A 22,989-nucleotide genomic window follows, 5' to 3' on the forward strand; every position below is an offset into this window, starting at 1 on the left:
GCCCAAATTGTGTTCTTTTCTTTACATCCATGAGAAAACTATTCCAATGATGTTGTCTTCTCCACATCCATAAAAAATCCAATTCAATCATTCATTCATTCAATCGTATTTATTGAGGTTTTACTGTGTGCAGAGCACTGTACTAAGCGCTTGGGAAGTACAAGTTGGCCACATATAGAGACAGTCCCTACCCAAAAGCGGGCTCACCGTCATGCTCTGCACACAGTAAGTGCTCAATAAATATCACTGATTAATACACGCCCACACACAACACTCTAGTGCTAAAATATTAATGGAATGCCATGATCAGGAAGGTATGGATTAGTACAGATACTTCCTCTTGTCAAATGCATGGGCCTGGGAGTTAGAACGTAATGGGTTCTAATCCTGGCTCTGCCTTTTGTCTGCTATGTGACTTTAGGCGAGTCAGTTAATTTCTGTGTACCTCAGTTCCCTCTTCTGTATACTGGGGATTAACACTGTGAGCCCCACGTGGGACAGGGACGGTGTCCAACCTGATTAACCGCTTAAAACTGTGCCTGACCACATAGTAAGTGCTTAACAAATACAATAATAATACTAATAATAATAGTTATTACTGGCATTATTATTACTATTCTTATTCTTATTATTTTTATTATTAGGTGTGGCATTTCATGTCAGTCTCCTCCTATAAACTGCAAGCTCCTTGTGGTTTGGGAGCACATTTAACAACTCTGTTGCATTGTATTTTTCCAGGTGCTTAGTATAGTTCTCTTCACGTAGAAAGTTCTCAGTAAATACCACTTATGGACTGACTGGTTTAGAAAGGTGAACATAGGAGTAGGGGTGTGGTTGGCAGATCTGAGTGAGGAGGCAGTTGTTTGAATTAGGGACGTCAAGACCACTAGGGTTGACCACCATGTTTATGGACAAGAGGGTTTGGAGCCTACTGGAATGAGCACGGGTCTGGGATGCAACTCCCAGCTCCACCTCTTGGCTACTATGTGACATTCAGCGGGTCACTGAACTTCTCTGTGCCTGAGTCTTCATGTCTGTAAAATGGAGGCAAAAGATGAGTTTTCCCTTCCACCTAGACCGTGAGCTCCTTGTTGGGCAGGGACTGGGATTAATCTGTCTTCAATTTACAACAGCATCTAGAACAGCGTTTGACATATAGTAAGTGCTTAATATTGTCAATAATAATGGTTATTATTATAATTATGATTAACAGAGATCCGTATGATAAAACATTGCTGGAAGCTGACTTTGGCATCTGCATCAGACCTCCCTGGCAGCAATTCATTCATTCATTTATTCATTCATTCAATCATATTTATTGAGTGCTTACTTTGTGCAGAGCACTGTACTAAGTGCTTGGAAAGTACAATTTAGGAATGAATCGTGATGATCCCTCAACTTACTTTCCCAGTCTCATAGTATAGTGCTCTGCATATGGTAAGTACTCAAAAAAAAAAAACTATTTATGATGTCCCGAGTTTATAAGCTCCTTGAGGGCAGAGATGTGTTCCCGTACTGTACCATGCCCGCCCAATCACTTAGTACAATGTTCTGCACACATCTGGTGCACAATAAATGCCATTGGCTGGTTGAAATGGGGGCTTAGATGGATTGGGGAGGTGACAAAAAAGAGAAGCCCAGAATGTGAGGTGCAAATGGAGGAGGAGAGACAGAGGGAGAGGGGGAGGAACAGAAATACAAAAGAGTGTTCTGTCGGCAAAGAGGACAGGTGTATCAGGCAGGCAAATCAATGAGTCAATAAATCAATATTTATTGAGCATTCATTGTGTGCAGAGCACTGAACTAAGAGCTTGGAAAATCACAGTGCAATACAGTGGCTAGACAATTCCTGTTCACAAGAAGCTTACAGTCTAGAGAAGGAGACAGACATTAACATCAGTTAAGGATAAGGGAAATGGCATGGTATAGGATTTGTTCATAAATGAGAAGCAGTATGATTTTATGGAAAGAGTACGGGCTTGGGTTCTAATTGTGACTGCCACATATTTGCTGTATGGCCTTGGGCAAGTCACTTAACTTCTTTGTGCCTCAGTTACCTCCTCTGTAAAATGGGGATTAAGTCCTATCCCTCCTACTTAGACCATGAGTCCCATGTGGGACAGGGGCTGTGTCCAAACTGATTAACTTCTATCTACCCCAGATCTTAAAATAGTGCCTGTCAAACAGTACTTAATGAATTCCATAATTAAGTGCTGAGGGACTGGGGTTAGGGTGAGCCTAAGGGAATGTGATCCAACTACATAGGTGACACAGAAGGAAGAGTGAATAGGAGAAATGAGGGCCAGACAAGGATGAACCCTGACACACCTAGAGCCATGGGTGAGAAGGCAAAACTACCAATGAGGGAGGCAGACATTAAAATAAATTACAGGTAGGGTTAATGGCAGAGTAGAATGTGAGCCCACTGTTGGGTAGGGACTGTCTCTATATGTTGCCAACTTGTACTTCCCAAGCGCTTAGTACAGTGCTCTGCACACAGTAAGTGCTCAATAAATACGATTGATTGATTGATTGATTGATATATACGTAAGTGTTGTGGTACTGGGAGTCGGTTGACTAGCAAGGCTTTAATGGATTCTAATCCAAATTCATCCGTTCAGTTTTATTTATTGAGCATTTGCTGTGTGCACAACAACTGTACTAAGCGCTGGGAAGGGTACAATACAACACTAAACAGACACATTCCCTACCCAAAACGAGTTTACAGTCTAGAGGAAAATTTCAGTATTTCCACCAAGTTTCGACTGGGGACTTTTCACATGTTAAGCGAACATGAGAACCAGTACACTACAGAAACGGTACACTAAATATACAGGCTTTGGAACAGGTAGAGCAAATAGGGAAAATGTGGGCTTACACAGCGATAAATCCCCCCCCACACACATAGCCACACACTTAGAGCCCATGGGTGAGAAGGTGAAACTACCAATGATGAAATTTGATCAGAGTGTGGTTGTGACTAGTTGATCCCTGGGATTCACGGAGACAGAGAGATCTGTCTCCTTCTCGTGCCTACACTAGAACTTTAGGAACTGGAGGTCTCTTTGGATCAGCACCAAGGGGCAAATGTGGAGAAGTAACAGGCGGGGATAAAGGCTGAATTATTCGGCATCTTATTATCGTATTCCTCCAGGAAATGGACATAAATGGTGATGCAATAGTCAACAAAATTGAAGCAAACGAAGCAGATGACGAAGATCAGTATGGTGTGAAAGACTGTGGTCTTAGTGGAGTATTTCAAGGAGCCGCTGGTGCTGTGGATGTGCTGGATTTGCCTGTAATATTGGTGTAACACGATCACCATGTGATCACCATGAGATCACCATGAGACCACCCCGATCACCATGAAAAGCAGCGTGGCTTAGTAGAAAGGACATGGGCTTGGGAGTCAGAGGTTGTGGGCTCTAATAGCGGCTCCACCAATTGTCAGCTGTGTGACTTTGGGCAAATAACTTCTCTGTGCCTCAGTTACCTCATTTGTAAAATGAGGATTAAAACTGTATCTGTCCCACCGCTTAGAATAGTTAACACAACAAATACAATCGTCATCATCATCATCATGTAGATGCTGACCTCGCTCATGAGCAACACAAAGAAGAGATCTCGTACCACGTTAGCAGTTAAAGTGGACATAACACTAAATTCATTTGTCTTGGGTACAGATAAGCAGTACTTTGAAACGCGCTTGCTATGGTAGTGACATTCATGGTGGTGTGGCTCAGTGAAAAGAGCACGGGATTGGGAGTCAGAAGTCATGGGTTCTAATGGAGTCAGAGGTCTTGGGTTCTAATCTCGGCTCCACCATTTGTCAGCTGTGTGACTTTGGGTAAGTCACTTAACTTCTCTGGGCCTCAGTTACGTCATCTTTAAAATGAGGATTAAGACTGTGAGTCCCATGTGGGGCAACCTGATTATCTTGTATCACCTCCCAGTGCTTAGAACAGTGCTTGGCACATAGTAAGTGCATAACAAATTCCATTATTATTATTATTATATTAATTTGATGTAGATGAACAAATCGAGGTTCCAGAGAAGAGGAAGGAAGGGAGGATGTATTTGAGGCCTCTGGGTATGGACTGAGGCCACCAGGAGGTTCTGGGACTGATGGTGATGGCCTGGAGCTCACTCAGAAGACAGGTGGTACAGATGGACAGGCCCTGGGTTACTCTCCTCAAGTACACTAGCATTCGTCTACCAATGTCATCCAGGATATACTTCATCCCAGAGCCCATCATCATTTCTGGAATGCCTCACGTGAGAAGGGTCATAGTGTTGGCATAGGTGGGTGAGAATCAGGTCCGTGGGCTGCTTCCGCTGGGGCTGAGCCATGAATACGTGGAAACACACCAAAACATTGCCATGCTGTCCAGCATGCCGGCCACGGTCTGAAAGGGAAAAGAAATTCTAAATATCTGGTCACTCATAAGCACTGCCATGATGGCTTCCGATCTACAGAATCCTTCAGAATCCTATATAAAAGCCAAAAGGTATCATCAGGGAGACACGGGTATGAGACACCGTTCTGGGCATGAGGGAATGGCATGGGGAAGATATCTAAGCAATAATAATGATGATAATAATAATAATAATAATAATAATAATAATAGTGTTTGTTAAGCAGTTACTATGTGACACTGTCAGCATTTCTTCTAACAATAATAATAACAATAACAATGGTTTAACAATTTGTTAAGCACTTACTGTGTGTAAAGCACCATTCTAAGATATGGGGTAGACACAAGATAATCAAGTTGTCCCACGCGGTGCTCACAGCCTTAATCCTCATTTTACTAATGAGGTAACTGAGGCACAGAAAAGTTATGTGGTTTTCCCTCAGTCACATTGCAGACAGGTAGTGGAGCCAGGATTAAAACCCACGTCTTCTGACTCCCAAGCTCTTTCTCTTTCCACTAAGCCACTCTGCTTCTCACTGGGGCTGCTACCTAGCATAGAGCGGGAAGGGAGTTTGAGGGAGAGAAGGAATCTGGCTAAAGGAGAATTCTGGGGTAAAAGAATTTTTTTTCATTCCATTCATTCATTCAATCGTATTTATTGAGCGCTTACTGTGTGCAAAACACTGCACTAAGCGCTTGGGAAGTACAAATAGGCAAAATATAGAGACAGTCCCTACCCAACAACAGGCTCACAGTCTATAAGGGGGAGACAGAAAACAAAACAACCTCTTAGGTGTGATCCATTGAATGTAAATGACCGGTTCACCTATTTTAATGACCTTTCCTCTTCTGCTCTGGTGAGGGTTCTCTCTTCTCCAAGCAATTACATAGTAGTATCTCTTAGATATGAACTGCACAAGAAGTACTGTATCAAGCACTTGGAATAGTATAATAGAATTAGAATCTCTCCCTGAATGTCTTGCAAACACCTCCCACTATATATGTTCCAAAGAGAACTCCTTAATTTCCCTCCAAAGCCCTATAATAATAATAACAATAATGATAATTATTAAGTGCTTACTATGTGCAAAGCACTGTTCTAAGCGCTGGGAGTTTACAAGGTGATCACGTTGTCTCACGGGGGGCTCACAGTCTTAATCCCCATTTTAGAGATGAGTTAACTGAGGCACAGAGAAGTTAAGTGACTTGCCCAAAGTCACACAGCTGACAATTGGTGGAGCCGGGATTTGAACCCAGAACCGCAGGCTCCAAATCCTGTGACCTTTCCACAGAGCCACGAAACTCCTATCCTTCCCCTGTCTATCCCATCATTGTAGACAACATTATTAATCTCCTTCTCAGAAATCTGTTACCTTGGCATTATCCTCAACTCATAACTCATTCAACCTGTTACTTTTACCTTCACAACATTGCTAAAGTCCATTCCCTTTTTCCTCCATCCAAACTGCTACTATGATGATCAAAGCACTTATCATTCCCTGCCTTGACTACTGCACCAAGCAACTCCTTGACTTCCCTGCCTCTTTTATTTATGATAATTGTTGAGCACTCAATAGGTAGCAGGCACTGTACTAAACACTGTTTCCAATACCAGCTAATCAAGTTGGGCACAGTCCATTTTCCATTTGGGGCTCAAAATCATAATCCCCATTTTACAGGTGAGGTAACAGAGGCCCAGAGAAGTGAAGTGATTTGCCCAAGATCACACAGCAGACAAGTGGCAGAGCTGGGATTAGAACCCAGGTCCTTCTGACTTCTAGGCCTGTGCTCTATTCACTAGACAATGCTGCTTTAGAGTCTTCTGTCTCTCCACGCCAGTCGACACTTCTTTCTGCTGATTGGGTCATTTTTCTAAAAATACTTCAGTCCACATCTCCCCACTCCTCAAGAAACTTCAGTGAATGCTCAACCAACCAATGCATCAGACTACACATTATCTGCTTTAAAGCATTCAATCAGTATTCCCTTTCCTACCTTAACTAGCTGATTTCCTTATGGACAGGGAGCATTTCTACCAACTCTGTTGTATTGTACTCTCCCAAGTGCTTAGTATACTGCTCTGCAAGGAGAAAGTGCTCAATACATACCATAGATTGAACAGAATCAGAAGAGAACATTCCTGTCCTCAAGGAGCTTATAACCTAGAAGGGGAGAGAGATGTAACAATAAATTTACATGGGAGAAAAATTTTAAAGAGGCTATAGACATGAGTTAGAAGGGAAATGGTGTAGGGGAAAAGATGGCTTAATCGGGTAAGGCCTCTTGGAGGAGATTTAAGTTGTGGGCAAGGGAATGCGTCTAATGTTATATTGTACTCTCCAAAGTGCTTAATACCATGCTCTGCACAAAATAAGTGCTTAATAAATATGATTGAAAGAATTAATTAATTAATTTTAATAAGGCTCTGCAAGTGGGGAGAGTGGTGGTCATTCGTATATGAAGTAGGAGGGAGTTCCAGGTCAGAGGGAAGACATTTACAAGGGGTAAGGGATGAAACAGATGACATCAAGGTACAGTTAGTAGGTTGTTATTGTTCATTCGTTCAGTTGTATTCATTGAATGCTTGCTATGTGCCGAGCAATGTACTAAGCACTTGACTTGGGAGAGTACAATTTCACAATAAACAGTGTTGGGGGAGTGAAATGTGTGGGCTAGATTTCAGGGGGAGAAAACCAAGATACGAAGGAGAGACCTGGTTGACAATCTTGAAGCCAATTATGAGGAATTTCTCCTTCATGTGAAGATGGATAGGTAATCATTGAAGTGTTTTAGGAAGTGCAGATACATGTGGGACACATAAATGCTGAGAGAGAGAGAGAATAAGAGAGAGAGAGAATGATGGACAGTACTCTTTCAGTGAGTATCGCTGGGGTAGATATAAGCTAATCAGGTTGGACTCAGTCCACCTCCCACATGTGGCCCACAGTCTTAATCCCAATTTTACAGATGAGGTAACTGAGGCACAACGAAGTTAAATGACTTGCTCAAGGTCACACAACAGACATGGGGTGGATCCGGATGAGAAACCATGTCCTCCTCACTCCCAGGCCCGTGCTCTATCTATTAGACAACGCTGCTTCTAAACTCCTTCCCTTAATGCATCAGCCTATACTCCTTCCCATTCTCAAAGCCCTCCTAAAATTTCACATATCAGTCACTGGAATTTATTAAGCGCTAACATGTACAGACTACTGTGTTAGGTGCTTGGAAGAGTACAATGCAACAGAGTTGGTAAACATGTTCCCTGCTCACAATGAGGTTACAGTCTGGAGTCTAAACAATAATCGAGAAATCAATTGTATTCATTGAGCACTGTGTGTGTTGGGAAAATGTATTATGCTCCATGCCCATCTCAGGGGTAAAGTGAATTCAGCTGTGTTTGAAAATGAGATACAGCCAATCAACGGGGGAAATTCATCACGAGGAAAATTGGTAAGAAATACAGGGATGAGATTCAATCAGATGTACTTAGTGAGTGATTACTGTGTGTAAAGGACTGTCCTATGTGTTTGGGAGAGTACTATATAACAGAGTTGGTATATATGTTCTCTGTGCACAGTGAGCTTTAAGTCTAGAAGGGGAGACAGACATTATTAGAAATAAATAAATTACTGATATGGACATAACTGTGGTGAGGTTCCTGCAATCGTATTTATAGATCACTTAACTGTGTGCAGACCATGCTACTAAGTACTTGGGAAACTAAAATACAATAAACAAACACATTCCCTCACCACAACGAGCTCACAGTCTAGAGGGTGGCAGGGCAGGCGTCAGTACAAATAAACAAATTACAGATATGTACATAAGTGCTGTAGGGATGGCAGGGGGGAAGAACAAAGCGAACAAGTCAGGGCGAAGGGAGTGGGAGAAGAGGAAAAACGTATTTGTCTGGGAGGGCCTCTTGGAGGAGTTGTGCCTTCAATAAATAAGACTTTGAAGTGAAAGAGAGTCATTGTCTGTCGGATTTAAGGAGGGAGGGTATTCCTGGTCAGGGGCAGGATATGGGCTAGGGCTTGGCGGAGAGATAGGCGAGATCGTGGGGTTGAGGAAGGGGTGGAAAAAGGAAGCAAATCCAAGTTCAGAGGAAGGTAAATTCATCTCCTGCCCAAAATGTCTTGAAAGAGGGTCTAGAGGAACATATGCTCTCAGTCACTGAAGCTCTTCTCACAAATAGTCTTTCCCTAATTACATAAGTTTTGGATTGCTGTGGAAACTGTAAGCTTGTGAACAGGAAACGTGCCTACCCATTCTGTTATATTGTATTCTCCCAAGGACTAAGCACAGTGCTCTGCAAACAGTAAACACTCAATAATTACCATTTGTTGACTGATTGATTAAAGTATTAGGAGTTTTGCCTACTCTGGTGGGAAATCGTTTTAAATTTTTATAACATTCATTAAGTGGAGTAGATACAAGATAAACAGGTTGGACACAGTCCTTGTCCCACTTGAGGCTCACAGTCTTGATTCCCATAGATGAGGTAACTGAAGCATAGAGAAGTTAAATAACTTGCCCAGTGTCACAGAGTGGACAAGTGGTGGAGCTGGAATTAGACCCCAGGACCAATGACTCCCAGGACTGTGATCTATCCAATAGGCCACGCTGCTTCTCTCACATATGGTGTCATCATAGATCATTATATGGTGACTGATGATGTCATCAAGTGTCCAAAATTCTGCTCCCAGAGTTCTGTTCAATTGTCTTCTATCACAGAAATTTGCTCAGTCTGTTGGTCAAGGGCAATCTCAGCCTGGGGATATTGAAGGAATCAATGCGAGCAGGCCACTGGGTTCTTCCTCTGTTCCAGAGATATCCACCCCACAGTTGCTGGACATTGCACAGTATCATTGTGCTGCTTCACCCAACGAGGTTCGTTCATTCATTCATTCAATCGTATTTATTGAGAACTTACTGTGTGCAAAGCACTGTACTAAGCGCTTGGGAAATACAAGCTGGCAACATATAGAGACAGTCCGTACCCAACAATGGGCTCACAGTCTAGAAGGGGGAGACAGAGAACAAAACCAAACATACTAATAAAATAAAATAAATAGAATAGATAGGTACAAGTAAAATAAATAAATAAATAGAGTAATGAATATGTACAAACATATATACATATATGCAGGTGCTGTGGGGAAGGGAAGGAGGTAAGATGCAGGGGATTGAGAGGGGGACGAGGGGGAGAGGAAGGAAGGGGCTCAGTCTGGGAAGGCCTCCTGGAGGAGATGAGCTCTCAGTAGGGCCTTGAAGGGAGGAAGAGAGCTAGCTTGGCGGATGGGCAGAGGGAGGGCATTCCAGGCCCGGGGGAGGACGTGGTCCGGGAGTCGATGGCGGGACAGGAAGGCTGAGTAGGTGCGAATGAGGTTGTCGTTAATGTAACTTGGTGATAACAAGGGCCTTTTCCCCGGGGTAGGGGGGGAGAGTCAGTCAGGACCGGACCGGGACGGGGGGTTGGGGGGCACTATAAGGAAGGTCGCTTAAGTGGGGGGGTGGAAGCAGGGGGCGTCCATGGTTGCGCTCGGAGGAGAGGAGCCTTCCGGGAGCAGCGGGGGCCACGCGGTATGATGGCGGGCGGGCCTCTCGGGAACGGAGTCCCGGGCGTCTATGGCGGATCTCTCCGGCGCTCTGAGGAGAGGATCCTTCCGGGAGCAGCGGGGTCCATGCGGTGTGATGGCGGGCGGGAGGGCGGGCCTCTCGGGAACGGAGTCCCGGGCGTCTATGGGGGCGCTCTGAAGAGAGGATCATTCTTGGAGCAGGGGAGGCCACGCGGTGTGATGGCGGGCGGGCGGGCGGGCTTCTCAGGAACGGAGTCCCGGGCGTCTATGGCGGCGCGCTCTGAGGAGAGGATCCTTCCAGGAGCAGCAAGACCGCGCGGTGTGAAGGCGGGCGGGTCTCTCGGGAATGGAGTCCCGGGCGTCTATGGCGGCGATCTGAGGAGAGGATCCTTCCGGGAGCAGCGGGGGACACGCGGTGTGAGATAAATGAAGGGAGCAGGTCAGGGCGACTCGAAGTGACATCACAGGTGTTTTCCCATATAGCAGCAGAGATAGGCCGACACTTGACCTGCAATTCTCCATTTCCAGTTTGTCATGATTTATCACTGGTCCTCCCTTCTGGCCTTTATATAGCAAACTTGGGACTGTGCAGTTCTGAAAGATACCAAGACAATAGTTTTCAACGGCCAGGTTCTAGGAATTTCCTTCCTCTCTCAGACCACGGTCGGCGTGCTGGGGAACACAGCGATGTTCTTGTGTGCATCCACATATTCGTGGCTCAGCCCAACAGAAGAAGCCCACGGTCCTGATCCTCACATACTTGACCGTGATCAAAACATGGGGCGTGCCAGAGATGATGGTGGCATTTGGAATAAATAATATTCCGGATGATGTTGAGTGTAAGATAGTCGTGTACCTGAGGAGAGTAGCCCAGGTCCTGTCTATCTTCTCCATCTGTCTTCTGAGTGTGTTCCAGGTTGTTACCACCGGTTATGGCACCTCCTGGTGGTCCCAGTTTAGGCCCAGAGCCCGCCATTACATCTTTTTCTCCTTCCTCTTCTTCTGGGGCATTAACTTGTTGATCTCTGTCAATTATATCAGCAAACACTACCACTAATGGCACCTCCACAGTACTTACCTATATTACAAAATATTGCTCCACCATTTCCAAGAGTAATCGTGCTAACTTTCATAACTGCCACGACTCTCCAAGACCTTGTCTTTGTTTCTTCTCATGAGCTGGGCCAGCAGCTACATGGCGATTGTCTTACACTGACACCACCGACAAGTCCAGCGCATCCAGAGCACCAGCCTCTCCCTGAAATCCCCTGCTGAGATCAGAGCCATTCACACCATCCTGCTCCTCAGCTGCTTCATCTGCTTCTATTGGATTGACTGCATCATCACCCTTCATTTCAGTTTTGTGCCAGGATTCGCTAGCGAGCTACAGAGTGTCATAGCCTATCTCTCTATGTGTTTTCCTTTAGTCTACTTTGTGCTGATCCGCAGGGATCCCCGAGTTCCTAGGCTGGAAAGATTATAACCCCCTCTCTTGTCATGGACCCCAAGGATAAACTAATTATTGGCCAAGTCTCTTGTCTCCCTGATTTTCCGCATGAGAACTGTAGTCAGTAGGATTGAATACGATCCCGGAATAATCCCTTCTTATTGGCATTCCACTCCTAGTCCCGAAATAGTAAGTATAGTTGAAATTTATGGTAACGAGACAAATGCAATGTGTCCTCCACTGCCACTCCACTCCACTCTTCCTCTCTGTCCCCACACCATTTATCCCCATTGAACACATACCAGAGAATGTGGATATTTCTCTCCCTGACTTTCCATAAGAAAAGAGGTGTGTCATCAGCTGGGTATTTTTCTCCATGTGAAGAAAAGTGGCCCCTGGTGAAAGAAGAACTGTCTTGGGTTCTGTTGTTCCTTTGATGAGGTGGAGGTATCTGCTCATTATCATTATCATTATTATATTTAAATATATAAATATCATACAATTATTATGATATTTATTAAGCTCTTACTATATGCCAAACACTGTACTAAGCCCTAGGATAGATTATCATCTTCATCATCACCAAGCACTTACGGTGTGCAGAGCACTACACTGCACATTTGGGAGAGAACCTTATAATGGAGTTGGTAGACACATTCCCTGCCCACAGGTTTGTTTTTACCTACCACTAAGTACAGTGCCTGGCATATAGTAAGTGCTTATCATATGCCATTTAAAGCAAAAATGGTAGTGAGCAATGAATTATAATGAGTAAGGGCTTAAGAGAAGCAGTGTTACCAATGGATAGAACACAGGCCCGGGAATCAGAGAGACCCAGGTTCTAATTCCAGCTCTACCACTTGTCTGTTGTGTGTCCTTGGGCAAGTCCCTTCATCCTTCCCGTCTCACAAGTCCGCAAACTTTGTGTCATCCTTGTCTCCGCTTTCTCATTCACCCCACACATCCATTCCATCACTAAAACCTGCCGGTCTCACCTTCACAACATCTCCAAGATCTCCCTTTCCTCTCCAACCAAACCGCTACCTTGTTGGTACAATCTCTCATCATATCCCGACTGGATTATTGCATCAGCATCCTTTCTGATCTCCCAGCCTCCTGTATCTCGCAGCTTCAGTCTATACTTCACTCTGTTGCCCGGAATATGTCTCTACAGAAAATCTCTGGGCATGTCACTCCCCACCTCAAAAATCTCCAGTGGTTACTTATCAACCTTCGCATGAAGCAAAAATTCCTCTCCACCACCTTGCCCCCTCCTACCTCACCTCCCTTCTCTCGTTCTACAGCCCAGCCCAAATACTCCACTCTTCTGTCGCTAATCTCCTCACTGAGCCTCTTTCTCACCTGTCCCGCCATCGACTCCGGGCCCACGTCCTACCTCTGGCCTGGAATGCCTTCCCTCCTCACATCCACCAAACTAGCTCTCTTCCCCCCTTCAAAGCCCTACTGAGTGCTCACCTCCTCCAGGAGGCCTTCCCAGTCTGAGCCCCCCTTTTCCTCTGCTTCTTCTTCCCTCCCCATCGTTTCTACTCCGTCCCTCTGCTCTACTCCCTCCCCCTCCGCACAACACTTTTGTATATTTATACCTGTTTATTATTCTATTTATTTTATTAATGATGTGTATATATCTACAATTCCATTTATTTACATTGATGCTATTGATGCTTTTCTCCTTTTTTTGTTTTGTTGTCTGTCTCCCCTTTCTAGACTGTGAGCCCGTTGTTGGGTAGGGATTGTCTCTATCTGTTGCCGCTTTGTACTTTCCAAGCACTTAGTACAGTGCTCTGCGCACAGTAAGTGCTCAATAAATACGATTGAATGAATGAACTTCATCTTTCTGTGTCTCAGTTACTTCATGCATAAAATGATTAAGACTGTGTGCCCCACATGGGACAGGGACTGTGCCCTATCTGAGTAGCTTGTATCTACCCCAGAACTTAATACAGTACCAGGCGTAAGCACATAACAAAAACCATAAACAACAAAGAGGACTGGAGTTTAGTTCTGCACCACACAGGGAATACTGGGTGGCCTGGTCTGGTCTAGAGACAGGCAGTGGAAATATGCTCCAGACTCATTTGACAAATGTGGGAGGGTGAAGCTGGGGCCTGAGTAATAATAATAATAATAATAATAATAATAATAATAATAATAACAATAATAACAAATTGTGGTATTGAGATACAAGCAAATCAAGTTGGACATAATCCACATCTCACATGGGGCTCACAGTCTTAATTCCCATTTGCAAATGCAGGAACCTAGACCTAAAGAGTGACTTGTCTAAGTTCACACAGCAAACACGTGGGGAAACTAGGATTAGGACCCAGGTCCTCTAACGTCCAGGCCCATGTTTTCATATTAGGTCACATGGGTTTCATTCTGTGATTAGGTATTTCACCCAATTACCTCCCACATTTCGCAGTATTTTCTGGATCGCTGAGGAGGCTGCTTCATAAACTCAAGACCCCCCCAAGATGAAACCCCAACTTGGGACATGGTCCTATTCATTTATTCATTCATTCATTCATTCATTCAATTGTATTTATTGAACGTTTATTGTGTGCAGAGCACTGTACTAAGCTCCTGGGAGGTACACGTAGGCAACATATAGAGACGGTCTCTACCCAATAACGTTCTCACAGTCTAGAAGGGGGAGACAGACAAAAAAACAAAACAGGTAGACAGGTGTCAAAACCGTCAGCATAAATAGAATTATAGCTAAATGCACATCATTAATAAAATAGAGTACTAAATACGTACAAGTAAAATAAATACAGGAATAATTATGTATAAATATATACCCATGCTGTGGGGAGGAGAAGAGAGTAGGGCAGAGGGAGGGAGCGGGGGTGATGTGGAGGGGAGGAGGAGAGGAAAAAGGGGGCTCAGTCTGGGAAGGCCTCCTGGAGGAGGTGAGTTCTCAGTAGGGCTTTGAAGGGAGGAAGAGAGCTAAAAAACTATGAAACTCGAGCTGCCCCCAGCTCTGCCCCCAAGATTTGTCAATCTGGAACATGGTCTTATTAACCTCACTCAGGAATCAACGTGGCTTAGTGGATGGAGCACAAGGCTGGAAGTCAGAAGGACCTGGGTTGTCATCATGGCTCCACCACTTGTCTGTTGTGTGAACTTGGGCAGGTCACTTCACCTCTCTGGGCCTCAGTTCCCACATATGCAAAATTGGGATTGAGACTGGGAGGCCCAGGTGGGACATGGACTATATCCAACCTGATTAGCGTGTCTCTCCCCAGAGGTTAGTAGAGTGCCTGGTAGTAAACACAATATAAATACCATTTAAAAGGGCATTTTCACGGGAGGATGTGGAATTTTCCCCCAACACCATGGCTTCCCAGTAGTTTATAGTGGATTTTCCACCCCCTTTGAAGATCATTTTCCCACACACCCAGGTTCAGACAATCTCAGACGTTTTTCGGGTATTTGCCCAGTGTCCTGCTGTTTGCAATTCCTTTGTGGGAAGCGCTATATATTCACTCCACCCTGGCTATATTCATAGCCTTAATTTATCTGTTTATATTAATGTCCGCCTCCCCCTCCAGAATGTATCTACCAACTCTCTTGTATTGCATTCTCCCAAACACTTAGTACAGTGCTCTGCCTACAGTCACTGCTCAATAAATGCCATTGATTGACTGATTGAAGGTGGATACAATCATGGAGATTGGAGGCGGAGTTTGGGTTTTTCCATGTCTTAACTTATCTTCTATGACCCTCACATGGAATGCCAACCACCTCTGTCACCCTACCAACTCTGAGAAAAAGGGATGAAGGATACCACCATGATTATGGGCTTATGAGACAAGAAGGATGTTGCTGTCTACATTGATGGGAAAGTAAGGGGGAGGACAGCGTTTGGGTGGGAAGATAAGGAGTTCTGTTTTAGATGTAAAACAGAATATAGATATAATTTGTGATTCCACAAATTATAGTGACCACGCAAATTTTATTGACACAAATAATATATATTATTGGGAAGGCCTTGGTTGTGGCTGATATGACAATTGGTAGTCTACAGGATTGAACATCCCTCAGGAAATGACTTTCCCAAATAGGCAGGAGAGTGAAAAAAGCTTTATTTCCTGATCCCATATGCATCGATGGTGTAAACAAGTGTGTCTCATCTGACTAGATGGTGTAATGGATAACACATTGGACTTCTAAGGTGGAGGGGGCCATTCAATGGTTGTGGATTCGAGTCCCACCTGAGTCGCTGTTTTTTTCTCCCTAACATGGGGGAAGTACCCATTGGAGTCATAGGGTTGGTTTGCTGCTGCACCAGTGATTTGGGGGTTCGTTTCCTAGAGGAAGGGGTAGAGGGAATTTCTAAGCACTTGACAGGGTACACTATAACAGTAAACAGACACATTCCCTGCCCACAATGAGTTTACAGTCTAGAGGGACTATAGACTGTAAACTCATTGTGGGTAGGGAACGTGTCTACCAGCTCTGTTGAACTATACTCTCCCAAGTGCCTAGTATAGTGTTCTGCACACAATGAACGTTCAATAAACACCATGGATTGATTGTTTCTGTTGGATATCTGAAAACCTACTAAGAGGCTTGAATGACAAAAAATGAAAACACCCTAAAGGGGAATTGAGGTCAGATCACAGGAGAGTAGAAATAACCAATCTGATCCTGTCAATGCAAAATTAGAAAACTTGTCAGAATGGGGATACATCTTACAGGAGATTGAAATAGGAACACACTTAAGGCACAGTCTATGTCAGAGGGATTTAGGGTTTAAATCACCATTTTACAGATGAGGTGACTGAGGCCAAGAGAGCCTTAGTAACTTGCCCAAGGGCCCATGTCAGACAAGTGGAAGACCCAGGATTAGAATGCAGTTGTCTGACTTCCAGGTCCAAGCTCTTTCCAATGGGCAGCACTGTCTCATTTTTAACACTTGAGATACATCAACCCTAAACCACAGTTAGGATTTATAAATTTCATTCCTATCTTGAAAACTCATGTACATATGCATATTTTATATACTAATTTACATTACTTATTACCAATTCCATTGCATTCTTCCTAATCTTCTCACCATGCCTCGATCTCGCCTGTCCCGCCATCGACCCCCGACCCACGTCATCCCCCGGGCCTGGAATGCCCTCCCTCTGCCCATCCGCCAAGCTATCTCTTTTCCTCCCTTCAAGGCCCTACTGAGAGCTCACCTCCTCCGGGAGGCCTTTCCAGACTGAGCCCCTTCCTTCCGCTCCCCCTCGTCTCCCTCTCCATCCCCCCATCTTACCTCCTTCCCTTCCCCACAGCACCTGTATATATGTATATATGTTTGTACATATTTATTACTCTATTTATTTATTTATTTATTTTACTTGTACATATCTATTCTATTTATTTTATTTTGTTAGTATGCTTGGTTTTGTCTCCCCCTTTTAGACTGTGAGCCCACTGTTGGGTAGGGACTGTCTCTATATGTTGCCAATTTGTACTTCCCAAGCGCTTAGTACAGTGCTCTGAACACAGTAAGTGCTCAATAAATACGATTGATGATGATGATTCTTCCAAGCAGTTACTACAGTCACTCTCCAGAGAAAGCAATAAACACTTTTGCCTGATAATATCTTCACCGAATTTATTCCACTTTCATCTTGATAACATTTATACTTCCTATTGTATCATCTTTTTTCTTTCTCCTGCTCCCACTATTTATAAACACAGTTTAACTCTGTTTGGCTCATTAGCTTGGAAACCGCTGGGCAATAGGGAACTTTACTTTTTCTACCACTACCCCGGAGGAGGCGTAAGAAACACACAAACAGCAGCTCATTACAGTTCAAGCGCCTTTATTCCCAGTCCTTCTGGGTAGATCCCAGCCCAGGTTGTCATATCCAATCGCTGAACATGTGTTGCCTTGCAAATCTGACCTGTCATTGCTTTAGTCATTTACATATACCCTTTCATGGACAGTCATGCCTACGCAAATTCTCCATGGCTTCCTATTGGTTGCTGGCCTTCCAGTCCATCCCTGCAGCTAATCATCAGAGTCCACTCCTCCAAGTTGGATAGACCAGAACCAGCCCTCCTATCCTTGCCCTCATCACGCGGTCAGTGTCCACGGACGGAAATGAGGTGCGGGGGTTTGGATCAGCATAGGATTCCAGAGAGCAATGGGCCGAAGCCCAGGTTCCAGGTGAGGCAGGGCTCAGTGCTTGGAAGCAGAAGGGAAAGTGACCACCCAGCAGGGTCGAGCTGAGTTCTGCCTGCCACTCGAGAATGTATGAGGTGGGGGGCGGGGGAGGAAGTAAAGGTCTCTGGAACCACAAGTCTCATCCACAAGTAGAGAGGGCTGGGACGTCAGGGCCATGATGGCCTGAGCCTGCCTTGTGGCCCATATGCCTGCTTTCAGACAAACTCTCCTCTGCTTCAAAGTCTTATCTATAATTCTATTTATATTGATGCCTGTTTCACTTGTTTTGACGCCTATCTTCCCCCTTCTAGACTGTAAGCCAGGTGAGGGCAGGGGTTGTCTCTCTTTATTGCTTAATTGTATGTTCCAAGCACTAAGTACAGTGCTGTACACAAAGTAAGCGCTCAATAAATGCAGCTGAATGAATGAACATCTCCTCCAGGAGGCCTTCCCTACGCCCTCCTTTCCTCTTCTCCCATTCCCTTCTGTGCTACCTACCTCTCTCCCTTTATTCATCCCTCCTCTCAGCCCCACAGCATTTATGTGCATATCTGTAGTTTATTAATGTATATTCGTGTCGGTCTCCTGCTCTAGACGTGAGCTTAGGGTGGGCAGGGAATGTGACTGCTTATTGTTGTATTCTATTCTCCCAAGCACTTATTAGAGTACTCTGCACACACAGTAAGCTCTCAATAAATACAATTAACTGACTGGCTGGTTTTGCTCCCACCCATATCCCAGACTTGGCACTATCCCCCCAGTCACCACTCACCTGCATTCTGGACCTTGTGAAAGCAAGCTGTCCTCTGTCCCTTCTAAGATTGTAAGCTTGGTGTGGGCAGGGGATGAGTCTGTTATATTGTAATATTGGACTCGTCTAAGCACTTAGTGCTGTGCTCTGCACACAGTAAGCGCTCAATAAACATGATTGACTGACTAACTGATTCTGCTCTCCCATTCCTGCCACTCGCCTGCATCCCTGGAGATCTGAAACTTCTGGCTCCTCCCTCGCGCTGCTGTGGATACGTCCCCAGGAGTGACATGAGGCTTCTATCGGTGGGACAAACGGTGCAAGTAGAATATCTCTCAGACAGAAACTATTTCTGCTATTTTTTCTTTTAAATGGTAATAATAATAAAATAATAGCAATTATAATAATAATTGAGGTATTTGTTAAGTGCTCACTTTGTGTCAGCAGCAGTACCAAGCATTGGAGTGGATACAAGCAAATCGGGTCAGATGCCATCCTTGTCCAACAAGAGTCTCCCACTTTCAATCACCATTTTACAGATGAGGTAACTGAGGCCCAGAGAAGTGAAGTGACTTACCAAAGGCCACCCAGCAGACAGGTGGCAGAGCCAGAATCAGAATCTAGGTTCTCTGATTCGCAGCCCCGGGCTCTTTCCACTAGGCCATGCTGCTTCTCTACCTCTCCATAAATTTTAGAAAAACACTTCAAATTCAGTAGGTGTTCACGAAATACCACTGATTGAATGACCGATAAACCATATTCTCCAGGTGAGAGCCAGTGAGAGACTCTGAACCAGTAAGATCAGAGCTAAACTTCATCTTTACTATATGTTGCCACGTTGTACTTCCCAAGCGCTTAGTACACTGCTCTGCACACAGTAAGAGCTCAATAAATACCGCTGAACGAATGAATGAATGAATCTTTAGGACAGACCCAGCCTGGTAATGCCAAATAAGTGTGGAATGGTCTCTCTGTTCCCATCAGCTGCAGTAAGAAGTCAAGTAAGAGTGAAATCTCCTTGACAGTGGGGATCACTCCTTTAATCTCTCTTTTATTCTCCCCAATACATAGGACAGTGCTCTACACGTGGCAGGCTCTCAAATAGAGTTGAGGATCAAGTCAGGGTCATTACTACTTAGTACTTTTATTTCCAGGTATTACCTAATGATTATGATAATAGTATTTCTTAAGCTTACTATGTGCCAAGCGGCATAACTGGTTGTATGCAATAAGGCAAAGGGGTTTTCAAATTTCCCAATCCCCAACACATCCCAGTCCTAATCCTCCTCGACCTCTCAGCTGCCTTTGACACTGTGGACCACCCCCTTCTCCTCAACACGCTATCTGACCTTGGCTTCACAGACTCCGTCCTCTCCTGGTTCTCCTCTTATCTCTCCGGTCGTTCTTTCTCAGTCTCTTTTGCAGGCTCCTCCTCCCCCTCCCATCCTCTTACTGTGGGGGTTCCCCAAGGTTCAGTGCTTGGTTCCCTTCTGTTCTCAATGTACACGCACTCCCTTGGTGACCTCATTCACTCCCACGGCTTCAACTATCATCTCTACGCTGATGACACCCAGATCTACATCTCTGCCCCTGCTCTCTCCCCCTCTCTCCGGGCTCGCATCTCCTCCTGCCTTCAGGACATCTCCATCTGGATGTCTGCCCGCCACCTAAAGCTCAACATGTCGAAGACTGAACTCCTTGTCTTCCCTCCCAAACCTTGTCCTCTCCCTGACTTTCCCATCTCGGTTGACAGCACTACCATCCTTCCCGTCTCACAAGCCCGCAACCTTGGTGTCAGCCTCGACTCCGCTCTCTCATTCACCCGTCACATCCAAGCCGTGACCAAAACCTGCCGGTCTCAGCTCTGCAACATTGCCAAGATCCGCCCTTTCCTCTCCATCCAAACCGCTACCCTGCTCATTCAAGCTCTCATCCTATCCTGTCTGGACTACTGCACAAGCCTTCTCTCTGATCTCCCATCCTCGTGTCTCTCTCCACTTCAATCCATACTTCATGCTGCTGCCCGGACTATCTTTGTCCAGAAACGCTCTGGGCATATTACTCCCCTCCTCAAAAACCTCCAGTGGCTACCAATCAATCTGCGCATCAGGCAGAAAGTCCTCACCCTGGGCTTCAAGGCTCTCCATCATCTCGCCCTCTCTTACCTCACCTCCCTTCTCTCCTTCTACTGCCCAGCCCGCACCCTCTGCTCCTCCACCGCTAATCTCCTCACCGTACCTCGTTCTCGCCTGCCCCGCCATCGACCCCCGGCCCACGTCATCCCCCGGGCCTGGAATGCCCTCCCTCTGCCCATCCGCCAAGCTAGCTCTCTTTCTCCCTTCAAGGCCCTGCTGAGAGATCACCTCCTCCAGGAGGCCTTCCCAGACTGAGCCCCTTCCTTCCTCTCCCCCTCGTCCCCCTCTCCATCCCCCCCATCTTACCTCCTTCCCTTCCCCACAGCACCTGTATATATGTATATATTGTTGTACATATTTATTACTCTATTTATTTATTTATTTATTTATTTTACTTATACATATCCATCCTATTTATTTTATTTTGTTAGTATGTTTGGTTTTGTTCTCTGTCTCCCCCTTTTAGACTGTGAGCCCACTGTTGGGTAGGGACTGTCTCTATATGTTGCCAATTTGTATTTCCCAAGCGCTTAGTACAGTGCTCTGCACATAGCAAGCGCTCAATAAATACGACTGATGATGATGATCCCTCCTCACAAGCGTTCGACAAACCACGTGCCCAGGTCACACAACCAAAAGTATTCATTTAACACTTTGTGCAGCGGATGGTATCCATCTCTTGGGAAACTACAACAGAGATAGGAGGAAGTAGCGTGGCCTAGTGGATAGACCATGGGCCTGGGAGTCAAAATGCCATGGGTTCTAGTACCGGCACAATCAGTTCTCCGCTCTGTAACCTTGAGCAAGTCACATCACTTCTTCTATGCCTCAGTAATCTCATCTGTAAAATGGGGATTAAGACTTTGAACCCCTTGTGGGACAGGAACTGTTGTCATTCATTTATTCAATCAATCGCATTTATTGAGCACTTACTGTGTGCAGAGCACTGTACTAAGCGCTTGGGAAGTACAAGTTGGCAACATATAGAGACGGTCCCTACCGAACAGTGGGCTCACAGTCTAGAAGGGGGAGACAGAGAACAAAACAAAACATATTAACAAAATGAAATAAGTACAATAAGTATGTACAAGTAAAATAAATAAATAAATAGAGTAATAAATACGTACAAACATATATACATATATACAGGTGCTGTGGGTAAGGGAAGGAGGTAAGGATCGGGGGAGGAGTGGGGGAGGAGGGAGAGAGAAAGGAGGGGGCTCAGGCTGGGAAGGCCTCCTGGAGGAGGTGAGCTCTCAGTAGGGCCTTGAAGGGAGGAAGAGAGCTAGCTTGGTGGATGTGGGGAGGGAGGGCATTCCAGGACAGGGGGATGACGAGGGCCGGGGGTCGACGGCGGGACAAGCGAGAACGAGGCACGGTGAGGAGATTAGGGGCAGAAGAGTGGAGGGTTCGGGCTCGGCTGTAGAAGGAGAGAAGGGAGGTGAGATAGGAGGGGGCGAGGTGATGGACAGCCTTGAAGCCGAGTGTGAGGAGTTTCTGCTTGATGCGTAAGTTGATTGGTAGCCACTGGAGATTTCTGAGGAGGAAGTAACATGTCCAGAGCGTTTCTGGACAAAGAAAATCCGGGCAGCGACGTGAAGTATGGATTGAAGTGGGGAAAGACAGGAGGATGGGAGATCGGAGAGGAGGCTGATACAGTAATCCAGACGGGATAGGATAAGAGATTGAACGAGCAGAGTAGCAGTTTGGATGGACAGGAAAGGGCGGATCTTGGCAATGTTGCGGAGGTGAGACCGGCAGGTTTTGGTGATGGCTTGGATGTGACAGATGAACGAGAGAGCGGAGTCGAGGATGACACCAAGGTTGCGGGCTTGTGAGACGTGAAAGATGGTAGTGACGTCAACAGTGATGGGAAAGTCAGGGAGAGGGCAGGGTTCGGGAGGGAAGACAAGGTGTTCAGTCTTGGACATGTTGAGTTTTTTAGGTGGCGGGCAGACATCCAGATGGAGATGTCCTGAAGGCAGGAAGAGATGCGATCCTGGAGGGAGGGAGCGAGAGCAGGGGCAGAGATGTAGATTTGGGTGTCATCAGCATAGAGATGATAGTTGAAGCCGTGGGAGATAATGAGGTCACCAAGGGAGTGAGTGTAAATCGAGAACAGAAGGGGACCAAGAACTGAACCTTGAGGAACCCCTACAGTAAGGGGATGGGAGGGGGAGGAGGAGCCTGCAAAACAGACTGAGAATTAACGACTGGAGAGATAAGAGGAGAACCAGGAGAGGATGGAGTCTGTAAAGCCAAGGTCGGATAGCGTGTTGAGGAGAAGGGGATGGTCCACTGTGTCGAAGGCAGCTGAGAGGTCGAGGAGGATTAGGATAGAGTATGAGCCGTTGGATGTGGCAGGCAGGAGGTCATTGGTGACCTTTGAAAGGGCAGTTTCCGTGGAATGTAGGGGACGGAAGCCAGATTGGAGGGGGTCGAGGAGATAGTTGGTGTTGCGGAATTCGA

The sequence above is a fragment of the Tachyglossus aculeatus genome (assembly GCF_015852505.1).
Source record: "Tachyglossus aculeatus isolate mTacAcu1 chromosome 12 unlocalized genomic scaffold, mTacAcu1.pri SUPER_6_unloc_2, whole genome shotgun sequence".
Classification (NCBI taxonomy): domain Eukaryota; kingdom Metazoa; phylum Chordata; class Mammalia; order Monotremata; family Tachyglossidae; genus Tachyglossus; species Tachyglossus aculeatus.